The sequence below is a fragment of the Schistocerca nitens genome, chromosome 2 (assembly GCF_023898315.1).
Source record: "Schistocerca nitens isolate TAMUIC-IGC-003100 chromosome 2, iqSchNite1.1, whole genome shotgun sequence".
NCBI classification, from domain to species: domain Eukaryota; kingdom Metazoa; phylum Arthropoda; class Insecta; order Orthoptera; family Acrididae; genus Schistocerca; species Schistocerca nitens.
Window position 1 is genome coordinate 430,314,744 of NC_064615.1, and position 9,408 is coordinate 430,324,151.

The following is a 9,408-nucleotide window of genomic DNA, read 5'->3' on the forward strand; positions in this document are numbered from 1 at the left end:
TTTTAGTAAAGGATATGATCGGCAACCCATTCCGTATGTGAATGGCGTGAACATACTGGTCGAGAGACAGTAAATGGAGTAAATCTATAGTCATGTTTCAGAAATGTAAATCACCCGACTATGTAAAACTGCTCCCGTTGCAAGTCACTAGCCTTTCGACTTCCATGACTGAGCTGTATTAAGGAATCCTCCGGCATGGTGGATGGCATGGTGGTTTTGCAATTTGGGACTGTGAGTAGTTTTCCTGAGCCAGCCGAAAAAATGTCCACTCGTTATGGAAGTACACTTTGTGAGGCTTCGCTCCAGGTCGGTTACGGAATCATAAATCTATCACTCAGTTTTTTCGAAGCAGCAGTTAAAATACCGTCTCATTTTTCAAAGCCGCCGAGTTTATTTTTCAGTATAATATGTTCGGAAATTCATACCACTTATCACATTATAACTGGAATGAGAACTGACTGTCCAAGCTAACGATTACTAATTTCATTTTCGAGAATGAATGTGAATTTTGGGATAGAGTTCTACAGTATATGGTACGCAGAGTTTACAGTTTCTTAATTCCAATTCTTGCTCTCGGGGCCTTGTTCGGTATTTCTGCGTTTTTGTACTATTAATTTTAGCTTTCCTTACTTCTTTGCCAATTATGAGCAACTAAGTATACAGCACTACATTGTTGCTGTTTTTTCTGAAACCTAATTTTTTACCAGTTAGCTTTACGGCTAGGTAAATACGCCACCACAAAAATATATAAAAGAGCTTCTGAGACACATACTCATGGGTGGAAATGTGTTAACAATGGTGGACGATAATCGTGAGAGCGCGAAATTTTGAATAACAGCATAGCTTCCGAATGATGATCTACACACATAAAATTGTCTGGTATACTGGGTGATCAAAAAGTCAGTATAAATTTGAAAACTTAATAAACCACGGAATAATGTAGATAGAGAGGTAAAAATTGATACACATGATTGTAATGAGATGGGGTTTTATTAGAACCAAAAAAAAAAAATCAAAACAAGCTAGACGCTTGAAAGACCTCTTGCGCGCGTCGTTTGGTGATTATCGTGTCCTCAGCCGTCACTTTCATCATGCGTGGCCTTCCAGGTCCCCAGACCTCAGTCTGTGCGATTACTGACTTTTGGGTTACCTGAAGTCGCAAGCGTATAGTGATCGACCGACATCTCTAGGAATGCTGAAAGACAACATCCGACGCCAATGTCTCACCATAACTCCGGACATGCTTTACAGTGCTGTTCACAACATTATTACTCGACTACAGCTATTGTTGAGGAATGATGGTGGACATATTGAGCATTTCCTATAAAGAACATCATATTTGCTTTGTCTTACTTTGTGATGCTAATTATTGCTATTCTGATCAGATGACGCGCCATCTGTCGGACATTTTCTTAACGTTTGTATTTTTTTGGTTCTAATAAAACCCCATGTCATTCCAAGCATGCTTGTCAATTTGTACCTCTCTATCTACATTATTCCGTGGTTTATTCAGTTTTCAAATTTAAACTGACTTTTTGATCACCCGGTATGTAGGAAATGCAGTTATGACAAGAAATATTTACACCGCTTAAACACTTTTTGTACAGGAGTTGGAGGATAGGGCTGTGTTCGCAGAGAATGAGAGAAAGACTGCCACTTGCTAGGAACGGAAACAAACGATATATCAAAAAAGACAAAGAACTGGACTCGAATTCCGGTTTGCCACACGGATTCATTGTGTCAGAGGGACGAAATACGGTCAAAATTCTATCAGTTGATTATTCGTTCCTTCCAGTAATGCGTCATCATGGCTCCAACAGAAATTTTGCCGCTCAGAAGTTTTGAAGTCATAACTTCCCGTCTTTATGATGATTGTAAAAATTGCAAAATTGTAAGTAAATATGCATATGGCCACGCTGCAATTGGGATGTCCACGTTAGAGCTAGAAGTACAAGGAGAGCTTGGTGCGTGACTGCTACAGCACTGATCGGAGAACCCGAGGGCGACACAAAGGGAATAAATCCCGCTATCGGAGCCAAGTGACGCAGCGACACATCCCGTATCTGCCAGTGGGGAAAGTGCAGCGGCGATACAGGAAACCCATTACCGGGAGCTTCAATAGCCAATAAACCATTCGCCATCACGCTAAGCTCCCCAAATGGCTCCGTCATTGCTGTGATAACGACTTGAATGGCCCGCTCGTTGGCTCTACTGACGAACTGAACGCCCATCGATGATACAATCTCAAATGTACTGAATAACGGTGATGCTAAAGTTCCCCAGTTCCGGGCTCTCACGATTACTTCAGCGACATTAATGTACAGCAGCGTTGCAATGAAACGAATGAGCATGTAGAATCTTCGGTGTACGGCAAGACCGTTTGATACTATTTCTGCAAGTCGCATATTAGTGAAGCAGGGATTATCAGAGAAAAAGAAGTTTTGAACTTGGAGTAAATGTGGCATCTCAGCCTCAATGAACAAAGCAAAAATAAATAACGTTAGTTCAGTGGCCTGACTAAGGAATAAAACAGAAGTGAGGACGCAAACATACAATTACAGGTAGAAGAAATGGCCAGAGTCCAAAAGTACCATTCGAAGTGGCAGTGGGGTTCTGGAGAATAAGCTGTAACATAAACCACTTCGATCCCGTGAAAGGAGAGCTGCAAACAAGAGTAAATATTAGATTAATTGAGTGGCCGTAACATAGAAAGTCACCCGGTATTACTAATTGATTCCTGATGACAATCAGTGTACCTTGTAGCGGCGACGGTTGATGTTTTCGGTAATATCTAATTGTCACATCCAACACTAGATGCTTACATATTTCCTCGGTTTATATAAATTAAAGTTACTTTGAAGAAGCCTGTACTTCTGATTACAGAGCTGCCATAACAACAAAACAATCATATACAAGTGTTCTGAACCAAATCATATTTTAGTCAGTACAAGAGTGTTACTGATAACATTCCCAAACCAAGGATCCAGATTCTCTTAACGTGCATTTTGCCATTCACATGTACTTTACCATTTTTGTTATTTTACTTGCACTCCAAAAATTGTGAAGATGCTTTTATATTTAGTTCAGGAGAGAAAACGTACCAGAAATATAGTTCAAAGATATTATAATGTACTGAGCTTGATGTATTGTCCCACAGTTTTTGAGGGAATAATTGTAGAGTTGGAAATACACTGCGGATTATTTTCAGTCTTGTTGTATACTTCAACCATTCTGGTTAGTTTAACTTGCTGTATGCTATTAAGAGATACTTCTTTAACTCATAGGATATACTAAAACTCGAAAGTTACTTCATGGCCTAATATTAAGGAATAACTACGTTTAATATATAGATGCAATGAAGAAGATTGCGGAATTATACACAGGAATATAAAGTAATTTTCCCTCGCTCAATATCAGTACAGGAAAGGAATAAAGATTGCTAATATTGCTATAAAGTTTCCTCTACAAAGCACTGTACAGTGTCGTGTGAAATATGCATGAACATTGTGATATCTAATTGAACAAAGCATTAAAAGTGTTCTATATGCACCTAACGTGGATCTCAGCCAAGTTATTGAGTGTTACCGAGGTATAGAGCTCCTAAAATTATTTATGATATCAACTTACTGGGGGGAAAAAATCCAGCTGCATTTCATAACAACGAAATTTACGCATTTTAGCACTTGAATAAGATGCAACGATTATAAAAATGTTATTGCTGAATCACGTTGATGTTTTCACAGCTCCTTCGCAACTCGATACTCACATATTGCACTGATTTGATTTGATTTAATATATATTAACCAAGGGAGACAAAACAACAGTGGTCGTAGCCCCCCGGTTCCCCTCACCGAAACTAAGTTTATAGTGCTGTATTTCTCCGTATCATTCAAGAAAAGTCAAATTTACCCTTAAGGGCATCGGATAATACATGTTGAAAAATAGCGTTCTGAGATTCCAGCGTAAAAAAATCTCAATTCTTTTCTGTGCTAGATTATGTTCACTTTATTGCGCCTATTTTCATAACTAACAACATAATTTTTATTGTTGTGCATCTTAAGGAAGAGAGGTGGCGTTATAAAAATTTTAACATACAATCACTAATATCACGAACATAATCCCTGTTCCTAATACACTACTGGCCACTAAAATTGTCACACCAAGAAGAAATGCAGATGATAAACGAGTATTCATTGGACAAATAAATTATACCAGAACTGACATGTGATTACATTTTCAAGCAATTTGAGTGCATAGATCCTGAGAAATCAGTACCCAGAATAACCACCTCAGGCCTTAATAACGGCCTTGATACGCCTGGGCATTGAGTCACACAGAGCTTGGATGGCGTGTACAGGTACAGCTGCCCATGCGGCTTCAACACGATACCACAGTTCATCAAGAGTAGCGACTGGCGTATTGTGACAAGCCAGTTGTTCGGCCACCATTGACCAGACGTTTTCAACATATGGCGATGACGAATACACGCTTCCACTGTGCGTTCACCGTGATGTTGCCAAACACGGATGCGACCATCATGATGCTGTAAACAGAGCAGGGATTCAACCGAAAAAATTACGTTTTGCATTCGTGCACCCAGGTTCGTCGTTAAGTGCACCATCGCAGGCGCTCCTGTCTGTGATGCAGCGTCACGGGTAACCGCAGCCATGATCTCCGAGCTGATAGTCCATGCTGCTGCAAACGTCGTCGAACTGTTCGTGCAGATGGTTGTTGTCTTGCAAACTTCCCCATCTGTTGACTCAGGGATCGAGGCGTGGCTGTGCGATCCGTTACAGGCATGTGGATAAGATGCCTGTCATCTCGACTGCTAGTGATACGAGGCCGTTGGGATCCAGCAAGGCATCCCGTAGTACCTTCCGGAACCAACCGATTCCATATTCTGCTAACAGTCATTGGATCTCCTCCAACGCGAGCAGCAAAGTCGCGACACGATAATCCGCAATCGCGATAGGCTACAATCCGACATTTATAAAAGTCGGAAACGTGATGGTACGCATTTCTCCTCCTTACATGAGGCATGACAACAACGTTTCACCAGGCAACGCCGGTCAACTGCTGTTTGTGTATGAGAAATCGGTTGGAAACTTTCCTCAAGTCAGCACGTTGTAGGTGTCGCCAACGGCGCCAACCTTGTCGGAATACTCTGAAAAGCTAATCATTTGCATATCACAGCATCTTCTTCCTGTCAGTTAAATATCACGTCTGTAGCACGTCATCTACGTGGTGTAGCAATTTTAATGGCCAATAGTGTATTAGTGGCCGTATGCTAAAATCTTTATCACGAAAACAATAACTTAAATACGAAGGCATCCCTTTTTAATCACCCATTTTCCAGGACTCTTCCTTTAAAGTGGAAGATCACCGCCAGTAACCGGTGGAAATTTTGTTTATATGTGAGACGTGGGACTAACTTGTTTTACGCATCACGATGTTCATTTGTTTCAGTGTGGCACCTGCAACTTCTTTTCCAGCTTGTAAAAAGAAGTTTGTTGTATTTGAAGTAGTGCTGTGATCTATGTTTTCCGTGTGGCCTTATTTTGTCTTTCATAGTGCCACGGCTAAGAAAGCGCTTCCAAAACGAAAATTTCCAGGTAATACGCACACGAGAACTAGAGAAGTGGCAGCATCTAGTCAAGGTACTTGAAATAAAAATACTACTGTGTTACCAGAAATACTAGGTTCACATGATCTTGCTTCGCCACCTAGCATGTGGAAAAAGAAGCTTCGTAATTTGAGTGAAAACGTAAATAGGGCTACCGTTGAACCCTAGTCAGTAAATAGTGGTAATGTCATTAATAGCAGTAATCTTCATTCTACATTTGTAAATAATAATACTAGTTGTAAATACTGTTCAGCTGAAAATTCTTGGGACATAATAGAGAATAAAAGTGTTAAGTTAGGATTCTGTAGCAAGCTGCTGATTAATTGTAAAATTTTAAGTTCATCTAATTCAATATGAACTTCAGAGCCTACAAGACACAGATACGGTGATATAAATTTAAGAATTGTTTGTGACATGAGATGCTTTGACAAAGGACAGCGTAGTGCGGAACTTCTGTGTAGAATGCTGGTTTTCCCATCACGATCATCTAAGTTTTCTGATTACCGTGATATAATTTTAAGAAATTGAAAGATAAGTGAAGATAGTATAAGAATTGCTGCATAAGAAGGCGTGTCAAGGAATGATGGGACCCTGCAGAAATGTGTCCATCCCTCTCATCATGGTGTTGTTGCTGCCAGATAATTTGATGCCGCTAGAGTTATTGATGTAGTGGTCTTGGAAAACAACTGTCTAGGTTGTAATAATGAAGTAATCACAAATGTGACACAAAATGTGTTGGGTTTAGTGCAGATATGGAGCTCCAGGATGCTGTGGAAATTTTCGGACGATTGGTACATGTACGTGGTATGCGTTATTTACAATAACTCGGCGATGGTGATCGTACAGCTGACACAAAGTGCAATGAGTCAAAGCCCTATGGTGATGGAGTCGAAATTGCAAAATTTGACAGTCTAGAGCAAGCCCAAAAATGAATGGCAACAAGGCTACTAAAGTTGAAGTCACAACTACACAACCAAGAGTGTAAAAATTTAGTGACAACGAGGTACTTAGTGCGGCTGGGCAACTTACAGACAAATAAATAAATGCAGAAGCCATGAAAATTCTAATATGGGCTTCCTTGTTGCAGAGATCTTCAGCAGATGCAAAACCTCAACATACTCTAAGAATTAAAAGGAAGTGAATTTTGGTGTGGTTTTCAATGAACAGCTGTTACTGTCGAAACGTACAAGCATATTCACTCACATGAGTATGCTGGCGTTCAGACAATGAAATCTGTGTATAAGGAACTGAGTAAAGAGAAGTTGCTGCAAAACTGCCTTCACGTTTGAAGCCAGAGCTTGAGTGGAAGCTTCAGCAACTGTACACGGCATCGTCTGCCAAGAACTGTGTAGGTTGAAGTGAAAGATACGCAGGCTGGCGTGTATGATGCAACTTTGTGCTTCTGTAATGGTTCTATAAACAGGGCAGAAGTATCCTTTGAACTTGGAATAAAGTTAGGAACGAACACTACCGGAGTTCTTCGCTAGAGTGATAAGCAGCGAGTTTTTTATGCAGATCGAGCAGCAGAGGCCTTTTCAAAGTTGGCCAGAATTAAGGAAAGACTCCAAAGCAGCCAAGAACGACATCAGGGTCCAAATCAAACGTTCAAAGGTGTGTGAATTCCTACGGGACCAACTGCTGTGGTCATCGGTCCTTAGACATATATACTACTTAAACTAACTTATGCTAAGAACAACGCACACACCGATCCCCAAGGAAGGATTCGAAACTCCGGCCGGAGGAGCCGTACAATCCGTGACATAGAGCCTCAAACGGAGTGGCCACTCCGCGTGCCAAGGTCCAAATCAAAATAACTACTGGACTGCAGTGATCTGATTGTTTTTGTTACCAAAAGCAATAAGAATATTTCTTTAAATGAGTATTGCTAAAACCCACATTTTTTTGTTGTGTAGGAACGATATTCTCAAAAACAACTATGATATTTGGCAAAATTACTTTACACAATTCACACTATATGTTCCCCAACTTAAGGACTGTATGATGCTTTGTGAGAGCAAAACAATAAAATACTTCAAATAATTTATCAAACAAAAGTATTACAACGAAGAACAATTTGTGGTGGAAACATTATTCTTTCCAGGCTTCTCAACGATATAACATACACTAACCACATTTTCATATAAATAGCTTTTACACTTTTTGAGAAAATGGTACCTAAAGAGGACTATATTTTGTATCTCAAACATTAATATATATTAACTAATTATTTTTATATTCTGTATGGGAAGTGTTTAATGAGATATACATTATGTGTATCAAAATATTTATTGACCTGAAGTGAGAATTTTAAGTGGTATGAGATTTATGTCCAAAACCGAAAGCTCGTGTATCCTGCCCGGTTTCCTTAAAGGGTAGCCTTTGTTAGATCTCTGTTAATCATAATCATTTCAGGATTTATATACCCAAATATTTTGTGTCTTTTGGCCTCCAGTGCTTCGCACCGCAAGTTTAAATATGGTGTCATTACATCTCCCGTACCACATGGTCTGCATTTACACTATTTCTATAGCGTTGATGTTCCCATGGCCAATCAGTAGGCCTGCCATAAGTTTAACCTGCTTCCTGTTCAAGCCCAGGATTGTGTAACACCTCTTTAAACATGGTTTCCGCATCATTAGCCCATTAACCTACCGTGATTTTCTTTCTGGGTTTTATTCCAGTGTTCTACATGCTGCCTCCTAATCCAGCTATGTAGTTTAGATTTTTGCGCCGCCTTGGTGATAGGGTCTATAACGATGCAGTCGGGATTTAGCTTCTCCCCCCCCCCCCCCACTAGCACTCCGTCTTCAGGCCACAAGGGGCCCATCGGTACCATCCGACAGCCGTGTCATCCTCGGTTGAGGATGCGGCGTGTGGTCAGCACACCGCTCTCCCGGTCGTTATGATGGTTTTCTTTCACCGGAGCCGCTACTATTCGGTCGAGTAGCTCCTCAATTAGCATCACGAGGCTGAGTGCATCCCGAAAAATGGCAACAGCACGTGGCGGCTTGGATGGTCAGCCATCCACGTGCCGGCCACGCCCGACAGCGCTTAACTTCGGTGATCTCACGGGAACCAGTGTATCCACTGCGGCAGGGCCGTTGCCTGCAGTTGGGATTTGCTAGTAAATTATTCTGTTTCATTAAAAAATGTGAGCATGAATTCATCGGACTACACAACGACACATTGGAACAAATTTATAGGAACACATGCCAATGAAATTTTACTTTTGTGGCCACTAAATGTTAACCTTAAGTTAGAAAGAAAGAAAACATTCTCGACAGTTGAAAGGCTGATGTACTAGTAGGTATTGCTAATGATGTAATTTAACGTAATTTGCTGTAGCACTCAATCACATAATAATAAAGCCACTCAAATGCATTTATACAACTATCCTGCTAATCATACACTAAACTACTCTGCTAATCATACAATAAACAACACTAATATTATTAAAGATCATGCTCCGCAGTTAATATACATTTTAGTTTATAGAAACGACTGAAATGGATGTTTGCATAGTGGCGAACCTCAACTAATAACCAATATAATTTTTGACTATGGGCTATAAACACACTGCCATTTGTGAGAAGTGCAACACCTAAAAGGGATTACCCGCATAGCACCACACTTGGAGGAAGTGGCGACGGGTATGCAAGCAATACGTGATACTTTTTGCAGCGAGAAGGGGTACACGTAGGCCGAGCAGAGCCCTCTCGTGTTGGTCCGACAGGGTCGGTGTTGCACCATGTGTAGTCGGTGCAGAGCTGTCACACAAGGTGGAA

The 9,408-nt window shown here is 40.6% G+C and overlaps 1 pseudogene; it reads right to left on the reverse strand.

Moving 5' to 3' along the window:
• Nucleotides 1–8,611: 8,611 nt before the first annotated feature.
• LOC126238084 (5S ribosomal RNA) lies at nt 8,612–8,729 on the reverse strand (annotated as a pseudogene).
• Between the last annotated feature and the right edge of the window lie 679 nt (nt 8,730–9,408).